The sequence below is a fragment of the Nilaparvata lugens genome, chromosome 3, assembly GCF_014356525.2.
Source record: "Nilaparvata lugens isolate BPH chromosome 3, ASM1435652v1, whole genome shotgun sequence".
Taxonomy (NCBI): Eukaryota; Metazoa; Arthropoda; class Insecta; order Hemiptera; family Delphacidae; genus Nilaparvata; species Nilaparvata lugens.
In genome coordinates, this window is record NC_052506.1 from 18,546,108 (window position 1) to 18,563,691 (window position 17,584).

At 35.1% G+C, this 17,584-nt stretch overlaps 1 protein-coding gene across 1 annotated transcript in view; it reads left to right on the forward strand.

Annotated features, from left to right (window-relative positions):
* The first annotated feature begins 738 nt into the window (after nucleotides 1-738).
* LOC111055635 (PDZ domain-containing protein 7) overlaps nucleotides 739-17,584 on the forward strand; it is a 124,604-nt gene continuing 107,758 nt past the window's right edge. Inside the window, exon 1 of the mRNA XM_039423164.1 lies at nucleotides 739-911. The gene's annotated coding sequence lies outside the window, so the exon portion shown is untranslated. The remainder of the gene's footprint in view (nucleotides 912-17,584) is intronic.

The window sequence follows — 17,584 nt, forward strand, 5'->3', positions numbered from 1 at the left end:
CTATGACAAAAATATAAATAAAAGTCACTTATTTTGTTACAATTTTTAATATTATTTTCGAATAGTAGCCTGTTAAAATATTAATTGAATTTTCTAGCAAAAATATTGCTATATTATATAGCTATAACACAATTATTATTTTAACAGGCTACTATTCGAAAATAATCATATAAATTGTAACAAAATAAGTGACTTAAAATATAGCAATATTCGTGCTAGAAAATTCAATCAATATTTTAACAGGCTACTATTCCAAAATATTATTAAAGATTGTAACAAAATAAGTGACTTTTATTTTTATTTTCGTCATAGCAGCAGTTCTAATTAGATAGGCCTATACCGGTACCTACATTTCTTTCACATATTATGTGACTTTCATAAAAAATAATATAGCTTGATGGTAGGTACCTATTCAATCTTTTTCATTGCATCATCATCATCATAATCATCATTGAGATTAGCAGAGTATGTGGGGAATAGAATTTTCAGGAGAACTCTGATACCTACAACTTATGTACTGTACAGTACTTCAAAAATGAAAATATTACCATTAGAAGGGTAGTTCATGAATAGATATCAATTTCGTTGGTTGCTTCACTATCCACCAGGTGCCGTTCAAGCCTCTGGGTTGATATTCTTGGACAAGGAAGATCAGCAGAATAGTTCATGCAAGAAAGTACAGAGAGCGCTAGCGTCGAACAATGTGGTTCACCTGTTCCAGGTAAAATCTTCAGCGCCAGAGCCGTTTGAATTTCGGAATAGGATGGTTGTGACAACCACTTTATAGTCTGTGGACCCGTGTTATTTACAGTGAAGTGAAGTTCTCAATTCTTGTTTGATCGGAATTGATTTGTTGTGATTTTGACTGTGAGTGTGTGATGTGATTACAGTTCTGGATAACTATTTTCAAGGTAAGACTAATGGATTTCAATTATTTTTATTTATTAATTCAGGTGAAAACTGTGCCGGGAGAGGTAGACTTCAAAACAGCTTCTTGTATTCATCATTACACTGACAGTTTAAGTTTAGTTATCATTCAACATTCTAGGAAATCTTATATAGATCACACTTTATAATAGGTATTGAAAAAAAACGGATTCACCTATCGAAGAATAATTTTCTGTATAAAGGTTAATGAGGTAGGTACAGTATATTTACAAATATATTACAGTATATTGAAACAAAAATCATTCAGTGATTGATAATTAAAATTTGTATTGTTGTATGGTTTATTTGAATATGAATTATTTTATTGTGAAAAATTTATCAGTAGGCTAAAATCGATAATAAACAATTGAATCAACTCTATTATTTTGAATTTTTGATGATTATATATATATGCCTGTTTATTCTTGAGAATATCTTTAGTACAATGGTTATAAATTATTTTATACTAAAGTAGCAACATTATATTATTTTGGTGGCATTTAAGTTATGTCCAATGTTATTAATACAAAAAGAAAGACTTGGAAAAATAATAAACTTCTAATATGGATTTCAAGTTTCCATTACCGTATTTAAAAATTGATATAGCATATAACTCTCTTTAAAATCTAATAGGTTATCCAATATTTGGATATTGTAGTTATCTGCTTTTGAATATTATTATTTTTTACTTTTTGTCCCCTATACCTATTCCTTTACTTTCACCTTTCTTTGTTTTGTGGGTACCGTATCTTCCTTTTGTATTCAACAATAATATTCTATTGACTAGTTTTTCATGCATCCATGCAGCTTTGGAATTTTCAGGATCAAGATGTGGATAATGAAATTATTTTTTCAACTCTAGAAAGTAATGCTGATCCATAATGATTTTATTCATCCTAAAGTTGTTACAACATTCTTATTGTTGTTATAAAGTTGTTACAACATTCTAATTGTTGTTATAAAGTTGTTTTTCCAATCATGTAGTAATATCGGGGACCGAGCTTCGCTCTGGAGTACAAAAGCATAAACAATTTATTTCGAAAGAAGAAATTATAATAACATAAACCTACTATTTTCTGAATTTTGCGAGAATCGTTGAGCCGTTTTCGAGATCCGGTGAAATACAAACATATAAACATCCATACATCTAAACATATAAACCGAAATTGCTCGTTTAATAGTATAGGATATAAATATAGGCCTACTGTCTACTATATCTTGTTATCCCTGATTTGTCGAATAATCTGTGCAAGAGGAAATGAAACGCCGGACAAATAATGGTGGCAACCACATCTATTGTGAGATTCACTTTAAACTGTCAGCATTCTTCATTAATATGATCAATGATTCCCTTTAAATTAATGCTGACAGTTGAAAGTGAATCTGAGTACATCAGTGATGCGTGCCGCAAATCAGGCCATTGGACGGCGGCGGAAAAGAAATTCGTGAAACGAGTGCGCATTGCTCATAATTGCCACTGTTTTCCGCAAAATGTCATTGTCCGATCGACAACTACCTACTCTTGTTGTTGTTGGAACCAGCTACAATCTGCTCAGCTCTTCCTCTAAATAAAAAAATCAGCTAACTGAGGGATACATGGATGAAAATTCGTTTAAAATAATGATACTTGACATTTTTCTTTGAAGCAAAAGAGTTTCTCAAAATATTCTCGAATACATATAATTATTACCAAGCTAATAATAGGTACATTAGTTTGATCCCAGCACTCATTTCAACTTAACATTGTTGAACTCCAATATCAAATGCTGAATTAAATTATATGGACTAATTTTGATTTCATCTTCAATCAAAAACTTGGTGATTTTAGCGAATACTATTCATTTCCAGCTTATCTTATTTGACTTGAAAAATAAAAAACAAATTGTAACAGTTGAAACAAGTTTTACTAGTAGTTCTGTAAACAGTAGACCTCACGCAGTTCTCTCATCCACAAGTATCTGATGTCACCTGTTCTAGTTGATTCAGTTGAATCACAATTCACAGTAGTTGAATCATAATTTACTCAAAACAAATAAACTGTTATTATTTTGTTCTCTCCAAGATCCAAAACTTACTTATGTTGTCAGACACGGCCAGACATCTGTGTAATGCATGCTATGAATAATGAATAATCCACTTGTCAGCCGATTGATTATGAATAATTCTATAGTCTGATTAATCCTATCTTCAAAGTAGATGATATATTATTATATATAGTGATATCAGAGTATGGAGGAATTCCTTTTCTTTTCATATTATCCTTAGAATGCAAAATTTCAAAAAAACTTTGTGTATACATCGACGCGCAGTTGAAAAAGGAATATTCCTGCCAAATCTCATCGAATTCTATCAACGCGTTTGGCCGTAATCGCGTTACATACAGACAGACAAAAGCAAATCGAGTTGAAACATAGACCTCACTACGTTCGGTCAAATATTCTTCTATGAGATTTTGCTCCTCTACATTCAATTCTCATATTTGAAGGCTCAATTATTAATAGATAGGACTATTATTGGATAGGAATAATTCAAGTTTGTTAAAAGTCAGACTGAGAACACATAAAAATTGACAAAACAATATTGATAAATCAGAGGTAGAAGGAATGACTCAACTCTAAAATCGAACTTGCTTGAAAAATAAACTTCAATGCACAACCATGAATGAGATGAGGAATATCTTGATTGTATGGAATGAAATGATAATAAGAGAATAAAAAGGTACCTAAGATTTTATTAAAGGTTGGGCAACACAATTTCGAAGTCAATTGAGATTCAATTAATAAAATCACACCAATCAGGAAAAAACTTTATTAAAAAAATAATGAGATTACAGGAACAGAAGTGACTCACCAAATAGAGTAGGTAGCTATGAATAATATGCTGACAGTCAGTAAAAAACAAATCCTGATAAAAAATATATCATTAGTAGAAAAGGGTAAATCCTTGTCGCCATATTTCGTTTTCTAATAGCTCGATCACGGAAATAGAAACAAGGGGTGAGTCCATGCACCCTTATTTCTAGGGTGTTCTGTTGTACTTGGTACCATAATATGAGTGTATGAGTCATTGACGGTTATCAAAGTACAGGTAGAAAATGGAGAGTGTTCCAATCGAATGGACAGGATATGGCACCTGCATAATGTGGGGTTTCTTTTCCTGTCAAGTTGTGTTGCTTATCGACGTTACTCGTTATTGTATAATTTCCTCCAAACATTTGACAGTGAAACATCGATTGAAGGTCATAGGGGCTGTTATCATGCTCACTCATGTCAACCATGACATGTTGTGTAATGAAAGTAAAAATGTCCAAGTTGTGTTATTTTCTACTAGTCCTTTGTCAAGGATTCATATTTTGACTATCCTTTGACATTTGAAGATTTGAAATGAAAAAAAAAAACCGCGTACTTTTCGTACAATCAATCGAACTATACAACAAACAATCATTACAAAGTAATATTTCGGTGAAAGTAGCTATTGTTGACCGAGCGAAGTGAGGTCTAAGATTCAATTCGACGGTTTGGCATTTCTCTTGATGTTTAAATGTTTATATGTTTTTATGTTGCGCATTTACGGCGAAACGCGGTAATAGATTTTCATGAAATTTGACAGGTATGTTCCTTTTTTAATTGCACGTCGACGTATATACAAGGTTTTTGGAAATTTTGCATTTCAAGGATAATAAAAAAGGAAAAAGGAACCTCTTTCATACGCCAATATTAGAGTAAAAATCTAGTGTGGTGCACTCACACAACTTTCCTTGCCGTTATCAAAATTGATCAACTGACGCTAGTGTTCACGCGCATCTCAAGTTTACTATTCTAAGATCTGAGTCAGCTGGTGACAGGACAATAACGCTGCAGAAACACGAAGTCTGCTATCTCTTCATAGTGAATGATTTAATAGAATCAACAGTTTGCAATTTAATAATCTTATTTTCTCGAACATCGAGCTTATTTTCAATTTTAGGTGAAAATGTTACTGAACATTAATTGTAGAGATTTTTATGATCAATCTTCTCCACTTGAAATTTTTTGTTTAAACTGTATCTGAAGCCTGATAATTGGTAATGTAAAATCAAACTTTGCATAGATGGGGCGCAGCTCCTGAAATTACAGATATGGGACTTGTGGTAGTTGATAGAGCTTATCAATGACTATTTTAGGTATGAATTTGATCAAAATCGTTGAAGCCATTTTTGAGAAAATCGCGAAAAACCCTGTTTTTGACAAAATTTTCGCCATTTTAGCCGCCATCTTGAATTGCATTTGATTGAAATTGTTCGTGTCGGATCCTTATAGTGTAAGGACCTTAAGTTCCAAATTTCAAGTTATTCCGTTAATTGGGAGATGAGATATCGTGTACACAGACGCACATACACTCATACACACACACACACACACACACACACACACACACACACACACACACACACACACACACACACACACACACACACACACATACAGACCAATACCCAAAAACCACTTTTTTGGACTCAGGGGACCTTGAAACGTATAGAAATATAGAAATTTGGGTACCTTAATTTTTTTTCGGAAAGCAATACTTTCCTTACCTGGTAATAGGACAAGGAAAGTAAAAATCAGACTATAGAATTATTCATCTTAAATCAGCTGACAAGTGATTACACAGATGTGTGGAGAAGCCAGTCTATTGCTGTATTTCCATAAGGTCTATAGTTTCAATCAGGTACTTGTGGATGAGAATACTGCGTGAGGTCTACCGTTCACAGAACTACTAGCTATTGCAGGTCATACATTTGCAACTTCTTTTTACAACCAGAAGATAATTAGATTTATATTCCAATAGATGAGAATCTTTATTAAGTTAAATGAAATATTGATGGTTATTATTAGAAGAAAATTTATAACTTGTTCATTCCTCTTCTCCTAGGTTACCTCAACCTTCACTGGTATTCATAATTTTGAACTGGGCTGTAATCCACCTGAAATAATTATCGAAAGTGAATGTTGACGTCCAAAGACTGCCATCTGCTTTCTCATTATTACTACGATATTATGACTATTCCAGTTTCACTAGTTGGAATCTGACCTATGATTAGACTAGTCCTTCAAATGCAACGGATAAAACTAGTTTTCCGAGCGGATAATCTCCAATCCATAAGGTAATAGCCGATGTTAGGTGGTCTGCGAACAAGCAGTAGGTCGTCCTTTACGAGAAAAAGAAAATAAAGAAACAGCAGCAAGAAATCGTGAGAACTTTGTGCGACCGATTAACGTTCAGACAACAGGAATAACTGCATCTTTCTCTATCAGGCCTGAGCACTTGTTTCGAAGAAATCTGCTTTTGAAAGGCGAATGTTAATTTATTTCGCAGTAGATTACTAGAGGAGCCAATTAGCCTTCAACAGCGGATGATTGGCTCTTCGGTTTCTTCTTGAACTGAATGAGTTGAATGAAGTTCGGAGTCGAGCTGGATTCTTACCAGTCGAATCAGACTACGGTCAAAAACTGATAAAAACCAACAGAAACTGATTATAACTTCAATAAAATAACGTACATTGAGATTTGAGTCTTCAGTCGACCGAATATCAGCATTGCCAGGCTTTGTGAAATTGATACTTTGTTAATTTGACTGAATATTATTTTCAATGTGACAACACTTCTGGTGATAGTCTATGGACATTGTCCATCAACATTGTTAACTGCTATTGTGGCATTGCATTATGTTCAGTCGCATGTGATTGCATGAGAAACTCTTGATTTCACAAAACCTGGCAACGCCGATATTTGGTTGCTCAGTCCTCACTTATTTCATTCAGACCATAGTCAGTTTTTGGTATTTTAGTCGGTGTTTTCAGAGTATAATGTGAGAAGCCCAGCTATTTCAAGTAATAGGCACAGTAAACACTATCAGTCAAAGTCAAGCTTAATGGGCGTGAAATAGAAAAGAATGACTTTTTATATAAAAAATTCTAGTATTATCAGTACTAAGATAAGCTAATCTGCGATCTTCTTACCAGAGACCCTTTTCCAGTAATGACCAGTTTTCATTGATAATAATTTTCACAAAATATTCTCCAATCATCTCAATTCTACAATTGAAATGACCAAAAATAGAGCTAGATTAATAAGAAAACAAAGTTTTTGTCAAATTCCACTAAAAATATTAGTGAAATTCAAACTCTTTAGTGAAATTTGACAATATCTTTGTTTTCTTATTATGGAGAGATTTCACAACATCACCATCAATTCTACTAATTTTATTAGTAGAATTAGCTAGATTACTTTGAAAACCTTTGAATGACGAGGAAATAAAAAATGCCTTCCATATTGCAGACCTCTTGGGACCACAGTTCTAAATAAAATCGGCTAAGAAATGAAACTTTTTCTCACCGAACAAGAATCAATCAGCTATCGCGGAAAAACAAAGACTACAAAAAGTTTCTCATGAATACAAATTTGATTGAAATCTCCATCAAGAAGTATCAAAATGCATCTTGAATTTCACATACTACTTGAAATTGTCGATTCAACCAGTAGTTGATCTTCCCAACCCCAAGATGAGTTTTCAAGCTCTCTTCAATGAATCAAATTCAATCTAGACGAGCATTTGACTTCATAAAGCATATTTCCAAGCTATCTTGAATGAATCCAATTGAATTGCATGCAACGAATTACAATAAATAATGACGAAAAATAATTTAAAAAATTGTAATAATATTATTGAGTACGGATTGCACCGAATACGATCAGTACAATAGTACGATGTGTTTGAAAGAGTGTGACTTCTGAGAGCGTTTCAATCCAAACGCTCATTGATAGAATCATAAAAATAGCTTTACTAGTTAAATGAAAAATAACTTTATCTAGAAAAAATACTTTATCTAATATTAATAGTTAATTCTTTTCTGCTTGAATACTCGATTGTAGATCCACCAACTACAACAGGAAATCGATGTTGAAGTGGCCAAACTGCAGGCAATCCCCGTCCATGGGAAGGCATTGGCCTTGAACACATTAGACAGCTTCTAGCGACTGACAACAAAGAGGAGCCCAACCAACAAGCTCCTCCAGCGGGTTCTCCAGTTCCAGTTGTCCAGCTCCAGTGGGCAGTGGCCCAGGCCTGGAGCCGCCGGAAAGGAAGAAGAGACTCTGAGGCTGAGCTGTGCTGTCAGAGGTGGCGATGTTGATGTTGATGATAATGATGATGATGATGTTGGTGGTAAGCGCTCAACCTTGAATCCCCTTGGAGGGGTCACAGAGTCAGAGCAGCACCTGTCGGTTGTTATCGCTACAAAAAAGCCCCTACAAGCCTCTAGTCAGCTGACACCGTCTGAGCAAACAGATAACGACTGTTGTAGTCCAGGAAGGGTTTCATTGTATTTGAATTGAGCAGAGAACTCGAAAGAGCTGCGTGAAAGACGAAATATGTAGATCGGCTTATTGCTACAGAAATTTAATATCACTGTAAATACAGTGGAACCTAAGTAATTCGAATACTTTGAATTGGAAATTCATGATAATTTTTATATTTGTTCATGCCTTTCCTATAATATGAGAGCGATAGTGAATCCAACCCAATGATTTTTTCAAATCGAAATTTTTAAATTGTCCCGTAAGCCTCGAAGAAGAGGGCTGATGAATTTGGGGGCTATGAGCAACCATTTTGTTACAATCTATACTATCTATAATCGGCGTCTTATCCATTTAGTTGAGTACTCTTTTCGTAATAAAATTATAGAAAAAAGCAAAACTCTTTCAACTAGCTGAAATTATTGTCATATGATGATGTTCTCTTTTGTTTCTTTATAAACTCTCTGTTTAATCAGTAGCTTATGAAAACTTGCAGTTTTGAGAACTGTGATTCGAGTAACATTGTATTGTAGGATATGATTCTATATTATTCTATCACCGATTGATAACCATTTGTTCAAAGAAATAATAGTGTACCCATTCCTCAAACTCTTCCACCAACCTGGCTATCCCACAAATTTTCAAACATGTGAACCAGTGGAAATGCTCCTTTCGAACCACCTGGAGACGATTAAATAATGATTATGGTTTAATTCTATAGTGGGGGAAGCATGTAAATTGTTGGGTGAACTTGTGGGTGGAGCTGAAGAGGGATAATGTCCAGACGACGGCAGCAGTCAGCTCGTCAGTTGCGCGTTGCCCGTTGCGCGGTTGTTCGTGATCATTGGAGTGTGATTGCCGGAGGTATGCACCAGCGATTTGAACTCGCTCGCATGTGCTCTACCTGCAATAATTATAATCCTGCGACGAGCGAGAGAGTGAAAGAGAGTATAGAGAGAGAAAGAGGAGGTGATGGGTGATTGAAGGCGAGGGAGGATAGAAATGTTGGGAGAGAGAATAGGTCTAATGGAAAAACGTATGGAGGAGAGAACGAGAGGCCAATAAAGAATAGTATGTGAGGGTGGATAGAGAAGGTGAGCAGAAGACTGAAGAAGAAACGTGTGTGTAAGAGAGAGAATGAGTGAGGAAGCAGAAAGAGTAACAGTGACGGGTAGAGAGAGAGAGTGAATTGGGAGAGAAAAATACTGTTCCACAGAAGTTGCTTCACCTGTTCCAACCGAACTCTGAACTGAATTGCCTCTCCGGTATCATGAAGTGCACGATATGGTAATTCAAAAGTAAAATTTTGTCCAAACAACCAGTTCGCCTAAAATTCATGTGCTCATTTCGGTTTGTACTCACGAATTACTTTTGATTTCGAATAATAAAAACATAGTTGCAGTCTACAAAGAAACTGGTATGGATAGTGTAAATAGAGGAGAGATTCGTGGAACTTAGAGCAGTTGTAAGATATTGATGCGGATAATAATATTCTCCTGCAAGACAAAATTGTTAAATTTGGTTAAATATAGAATTGAATAGAATAGAATAGAATGACTGCCTTTATTTTATACCTGGAAGGGCGAAGTTAGAGCGCAGTCGGCCCTCTCTTACACTCAACCCTAAATATCGTAGATTCTGGAGAAAGGTTTGACATTGTCGAAACGAGTTGTCAAATGCATAAAGAATATTTAAGTTGTTACCTCTAGTGCTTGCTTTAAATATCGATATAAACTTCATGAATCTTGAATCTCCCTTATGCGTGGTTTTGTATAGCGGTACACTATCAGACTTTCCTTGACATTGTCGATAGGCGTGCAGTAGACATGAAGTTCTTGGATAATTAGGCTATATCTACAGGGTGATTCATAATTATGGTGTTTTATAATTATCAGCTGTTTTGGAACAGCTGTTATTAAAATCCATGTTTTATTTGCAATCAGCTACAACCTATGAGTTATTAGTTCTCTCCTCATGAAACAGCAAATTTTTGTGGTGTAATGTACTACATAAGAATACATTTTATTCAACTTTTATTTAAATTTAGTTCACACAGCTTACATAATTCTTTTCAGAATTAAATTCTCTACAATTTTTAGTGCGAAAAATTATTTGTTTACTGGTCATTAAAGAAAGTTATTGGTCATCAAACGTAGAAGTCTATGTTTTTCTACTTAGATTTTTTGCATATTTCAACTTTTTTCTCAAAAACTTCTCACACTACAGCTTCCAGACCAGTTTTATTCAATTTTTCAGATATTTTTCCATATGAATCCAGCATAATTTTTTCAAAAACTAGTCCCCAAACAATTCAGCATCGGTATATTTCACCAGAGGAACTGAATTCCGGGCTAAATCTTCAACCCTGTATAGCTCGCTAATGAAGCGTTTATGGATATATGTTTATATGAACTTTTTTTCTTATTTTTACCTCTACTATCACGTATTAAAATATTTTACCATAATTATGAATCACCCTGTATATGATTTCACAGCCACCTGAGACCTAGGAGAGCAGATACAATAGGTATTATAGTTGGCTGTGGATGTATTTCATGTTTGGATCAAGATAAAATTATTCAATTGTTCTAATAGGTTCAAGAGAAGATAATTTAACTGTTCCAAAGTATTCAACGATCCTGGATTGATTTAGCTAAGCAAATCTAAGTTCTCGATGTTTCATGATTGGTCCCACATTCGCAAAAATGTCAGGCTAGATTGAAGCTTTCAATCCTGCATATCTCATCCACTTTTTGCCGTACGGTTTCGCGTGATAGCATGGCATGTAGTAAGTAGTTCAACGCTGACGGAACCGCTGTGAGATGCTGGGGCGTTCTTCGACTCTGTGTTTTATGGGTGGCAAAAGATTCCGTTTGAAGAGTACGCGGTCCGATAAAAAATACGCTGCCTTCAATAAATTCCATCACCTTAATTAGCCTGCTACAGTAGAACACACAGTCGGTACCGATAAAAGGCAAGACCAGTTCGCTGTACCACATAGGTACAACTTTGTAGCAATTGAACCTCATCAAAAATAGGTGGTATGTTGCTATTTAATTTTCATGTACTGGTATGACATGTTTTCTCATTCACTTATGATTTGAGTTATGTTCATGCGATATTGCGATATGCGTTCTTGAAACCTCGATACTAATAAATTCCTCCACTTGTGGGCGATTTTTAATATAAAAGAATGGAGAATTATGCCTATTTATTTGACGTGGCGGAGTTTGAATAGTATTGTCAATTCTATCTTTTGACTACCGATAAAAATAATGAAGATGAAGAGATAAGGTAGGCTATCAAGAATGTATAATTTACATGATCCATTCACATTTTTCATTGTCTAGTTTTGTGGACTTGAAGTTTATCTTTGATTTTATCCCGGGTTGATGATGGTGAATTTTCAATAATGGACTACGATAGCTCACATTGGAGATGTGATTGACCTTTTGAGTTAGCAAGTTAATCAATCAGTCCGATTACTTTATGTGTCTTTTCTTCGTCCCTCGGACTTTCTTGGGAAGAGTGGTGACTTGAGAAACAAAAAAGGGATACTTATTGTTCCTTACAGTATAGTATAAATTGGAAATGAGACAGTTTAGGGCATGAGCCTGTTGTGCCTTTCTTCATGTCAAGTATTTGTACAAAATTAAATGAATGAATATCTATCTCACTCCGTGCTTGAGGGTTAGTTTCACCAGAGAGGAGTTAGTAATAAGTAATTTATTACTTATTTTATCACTGTGGTTTCACTCATTGGCCGTTCTGAGCTTCATCATCACTTCCAAAAATTGTTTAGAACCTGAAACTCTAGGTCCATCCATCTCTCGTTTCACACCTCTCATTCTTTACTCAAGCAACCTAAGAGAAAGTCTTGACAATATAAACTATGAATATAACAAAAATATTTATATGAAAAAAAAATATTTGGAATTTATTCTACCAAGGATTGAATGCAAGTATAAACTCCAAAAACTATATCTGAGAATGATTATACCAAGGAATGATCTGTTGATGATGTTAATACACACTCACAACAATCCTTACAAATTCATAGATCCTAATGCACCCGAACCTCAAGTGCTCAAGTCCTTTTGTATCTCATCTCATCTCATCAACTTCCTTGTTCTGCACACTGTTTGTGTCCTTTTGTCGTCTACCTCGTCTGCAACGGCATGACCGGGTCACGCCCGGTACTTTCTAGGGTAGGGGGGGAGGTGAGTGTCAGAAGGCGCGGGGTGAGAGGGGGGACTTTCAGTGACTTTCTTCAGCTCCGCATCAAACAAGGTTCATGTGTACTCCTCTGACGGACGGCGAACAAGTTCTGCTGGAAACTGGAGGCCAGGCAGCACAGCTCGGCAGCAGTGCACATGAAATGGAAGTGGAAGGTTAATGGAAAGCAAAGGGCACGTCTCTTTGACTTTGACTTCTGACAGCTCATCTCAGTTACCTGTTTTTATTTGTATGTTTTGTTAATGGACAACATAACCTCACAAGCTGAACGACTGCTTGTTGAGATGAAATTTTTTTTGGGTTGGTTCTCGAAATGATTCCTTTTAGATGATAGAGTATGAGAGTTCATATATTCATTTGGGAAAAATTGAAAAATATAATTGAAAGTTGATCAGAAGTATGAAGATGGTACAGATCCACTTCTGATGTAATGGACTGATGATAGATGATGATTATGATGAGAGATGAATGTATTATTTACGTCTACAGATGGAAATGAATTATTTGAAGTTGCATTTGTTCAAATGCTAATTAATGAATAATTATTATTCAACGAAAATCCCAATTAAATGCTGTAAATCACCCCGAAGACTTCTGCTACTGCAAATATTCACATCAGGGTAAACAGCTACATGTAAAGTCTTTGGGGTGATTTACAACATTTAATTGGGATTTCGTTTAATAATTATTATTATTTATGTGGTTCCCCAACCATCGAAGTTGATTTAGAAGCTCATAACTGATTGTTAGTGGAGGTGATTTCACAAGAGATAACCGTAAATTGTAAAAACCTACAATTAAATTGATTATTAAAAGAAATAAATGTATTAAACAGGAACTAGTGAGGGACTCATCAATGAAACAAAACAATGATGTCAACATCAATGTTATCAGAGAGAGACTTCTACTAATCTAGTGTGGGAATTAGTTCTTAACCGTAAAATAAAATATTCAATAACTGCCCCGTTAAGAATAGGATCATCACGAAATAGTTCAGCTTCAACCTTTAACGCTCGGATCTTTAACCCGGAAAGTCTTCTAGAATAATTATTATTGGCGAACACGACATTAGCATCCATGATGATCGGGAAGCGAGTAAAGAGAATTTTATAGAATATTCAAGCTATAGAAGCTTCAAGAAGAGTAGAAAAAGTTGTTGAAATAGAGAAAAGGGAAAGAAAGAAGGAGAATAAGGAGGGGAGGAGAAGGAAAAGTAGGAAGAATAGAGGAAATAGAGAGATATGAAGAGAGGAGGAAAAACAGTAGGAATAAAGAATATGAAGAGATTTGAGAAAGGGAAAGAAGGGAGAGGAGAAAAAGATATCGCAAAGAGATAAAATGAGAAGGAAAATGAGATAATGAGAAAAAGTGGTTGTGGGGGAGAAGAATGAGGATGAGGAGGTGGAGCAGTAGGATGGGGAGGAGGTGAAAAAAGAGGAGGAGAATAAAGAGAAGAAAGAGAACAAAGAAGACAAGAAGAAGAAGAAGGAGAAGAAAAATAATAAGAAGAAAAACGGTGGGAAGAGACTGAGATTGCACCCTCTATAATTTATTTATGACGATTAATGTGAGGACTTTGGCGTGAAAATTAACGTGACGTGTAAACAGGCCATCCTGGCCAGCAACACCAGCAATGCAATGGGTGTTTAGATGAGATTCGCGTCGCATCAGTCTCACGTCAAATAAGTCACGTTATTTGAAAAAGTGGGCACGCCGCAGATCCATCCGCGAATCTGTAACGTCCATGCAGGAGCGTGATCCATGCATCCCCCTCTCCACTCTTTTCTACCCCCTCACCACTCTTTGTCGTCCCCCCACCACCACCCCGTTCACGCTTCATCGACTATCGCTATGTGCGAAATGAGCGTGCAATCGGCCCGGCCCGATTACTCCAGAGTCCAGGCGGCAAAAACCACGGTGACATTCGCGGAAAGGTCACTGGTAAACACCTTGCTATGTGAATATTCATAGATTCCATTGTTGTTTCGAATAAATTTGGTGTTTGTATGATCAAAAAAATATAAATATGAGTAAGAAAAATTGAGAAACGGTGGGTAAACGATAAATCTAACATGAGAATCTAAAAATGCTACAAAAAAAACAATTTTGTTAATAAAAATAAATAAGAACTGAAAACTATACAAATTGATATTGTTCTAGCAATGACCTGGATAAAGGAATGACAAGCGACCCAAACACAACGGTATATCAATTATTATTGTTTTGCAGTCAGTGTTTAATTGCAACAAAAACACCGTTATATTTCCCAGTTGATAAACTAACATTAGAACTGATTTCAAGCAGAGCCAATTCTCAAGCAAACAACTACCGTACTGTTCTGTAAATGAGCATGGAAATATTTGTAATGACTCTCGAAAAATGTATTAATATAGCATAACAAGAAACAATGATATTCAGTTCCAGAATTTATTGTTAAAGTCAATTCATTTATCTGTTTTTTTTTCAATTACTCATTGACTGAGTCTTGGATATCCAAATCAGGTATGAGAAAATTTGAATGGGGTTGCAATTTTCAACAATTTAACATGAAAAGTCAATGTAAGCTGGGACTCTATATAAAATCTATTTGTACAGGTAGTCACGTTGTCTCCACGAGTGGGTTCATTTTATATAAAATACAGTAGAAATGATGGATGTCTATCAGAGACAAAAATTGTAAAATCCATCAAAAATATGTTTATTCCATTTCTTTATTCATTCATACTTACACAAATCATAGAAATTGTGGAAGAAAATTAAAATCAATGTACCTAGAATCAATGTACTCTAGGTATATTGATGAAAACGAGATTATAGCTCGCCTCTCGCCAGCACCAATTTCTGGTTTCTGCAACAACAGAAATAGATTACAAACAGAAACAGTCAAGAAACAAACAGTTTTTAAAAATATACTGCATTTCAGTCTGGGAATCGCATTTTGCACTTGATTATCAAATACTACAAATACTTCTCAGATTTCTTCCCAGGCTAGCCCCTTATTTAAAAATATAGTTTTCAGTATCAATGCAAGTTGTTCAAGGAATAATGTTTTCTAATTAAACAGATTTTAACATAGTTTTAGTTTTATAGTTTTATATAGTTTTATTTGATAAAATTATTTACTCTCAATTGGAATGCGATACGTGGCTCGGAGCACCAAATCTGCACTTTAATCATCAACTTCCGTTCAATCCGGTCTGCATGAAAAAAGCTTTCATGGTTATCGAACTTGTTCTTGTCATTTGTATATGCATCCACTGGAAAATTTATATGCACCAGCTAAGAGCAACGTCCTGAGTTGAAGCTACCGATTAGAAATTCTTGTAAGAGAGGAAATGAGAGACCACGAGTTAGCTTACAACTCAACAGCCTAATAAATCAGCTCGATAAAATTCTGTACACCTTGTTGGTTGTTGAAAATATGACGAGATATCTAAGATTTCAGTTTCAATATTCAAATGATATGGTAAAAGAGTACAATATTACAAATATGATAAAAATGAATCTCTCTGAAGCAAGTTTAGTTTTTAAGAGCTTATTCATTTTATCAGCAATTTGCCAAGTGGAGGATAGTTTCCTTGAACCTTCCTTAATCGTTTAAACTTCACGCATAAGAGTTTCAGCCATGAATATGGATGTTTCCTGTTCACAGTTGGCTGATCAAACAGAGACACCCTGCTATTTCTGTTTACTTCTTTTTCAAAGAAAGGATGCAACTTGAATATGGCTCTCCTAGATTGCTGTAATGGCGTTCAGACTCATTTTCATTTCAAAATGCCAAGCAGTTTGATGTTTATCGGAAAAGTTCATTTTTGATCAAATGGAGCTGGGGAGCCATTCTCATCACTGGGAGCCCGTTCATGAAGTAAAAAATCCTGTGAAGATTCAGATGATTTCCAAATGAAATTCAAAAGATCAGTCAGCGGTTTGTAATCATCACTGAATTGAACTCATCTTCTATCAACACTGCTCTTCAATCTGAAGAATAACATAACAAAAGCTATTTGAAATTTTGTACGCCTATTCGAATTACATAATCAGGAGTGAATCAATATAATATGAATGGACTAAGAACCTTTCATCAAAAGTCAAATGACAAAAGGTAAATAAATTAATCACACCGACTCTATTGAAACCTTTTCAATTTGTGTCTGGATACCGATTTGAATTGATCCTTTATTGAACTGTTAATTGAATACTACCTACTAGTTAGTTGTGTGCAGTATTATTTGATAATGCCATCAAATAAAGAGACTGATTATTACGTCATGGGTACACACCTTATTACTTACAGTTGCGCTATAGCAAACCACTTTGAATCGACATTTGAATGAGAAAGAGGAAGGAGAAGGTTGAAGAAGGAAGAACATTATTTTTTTGAAAGACGGTACTCAAATGTGACAAATACAAGCTCAGATTAACAATTCAATGTCGAATAAGAAGGATTATTGAAAAGCAATTGAAATTTGAAATAGCAGTGTCCACTTTTTGAATTATATGATTTTCAAATTAAATAGGTCGAAGATGTAAGATCGTGAAAGTGCCAGCCACAAGAAATATCAAGTACACTCGAAAGTGTTTCGTGACTTTTCAAAAACACTCGTATGAAAAGAAACATGACCGACACAAAGTTGTTATTGATGCATAACATAACCGGAGAAGGCCCAATCAGAATCCTCTTTTGTTGCTCATTCGTCATAGGTACAAATCAACGCACATTATTTATTAGTTGGAAGTATTTAGAGATAATTATTCCATCAGTCTAGGAAGTTATATGGCGCTTTCACCGACTAGTGGTGAACCGTGATTAAGATATTAGAACATGGGTGAAGTACTTTCATCGCATGATTGTGCAGAATGTTTCGGTGTCCCTATTACGTAATTATACGTTTAACAAATGGTCATAAGCGGGTTTGACTACGATAATAATTCCAATTGTGCTCTATAACTCTCACCTGCAATCTGCTGAATGAGACAGAATGACTTTGTAAGAAGTGGGCCTACAACAATTAGGAGATCAAGTTAATTGATCATGGCAATAGTTGGGGAGAGGTTACGGAAGCCACAAGTGATAAGCCTTGTTGAAA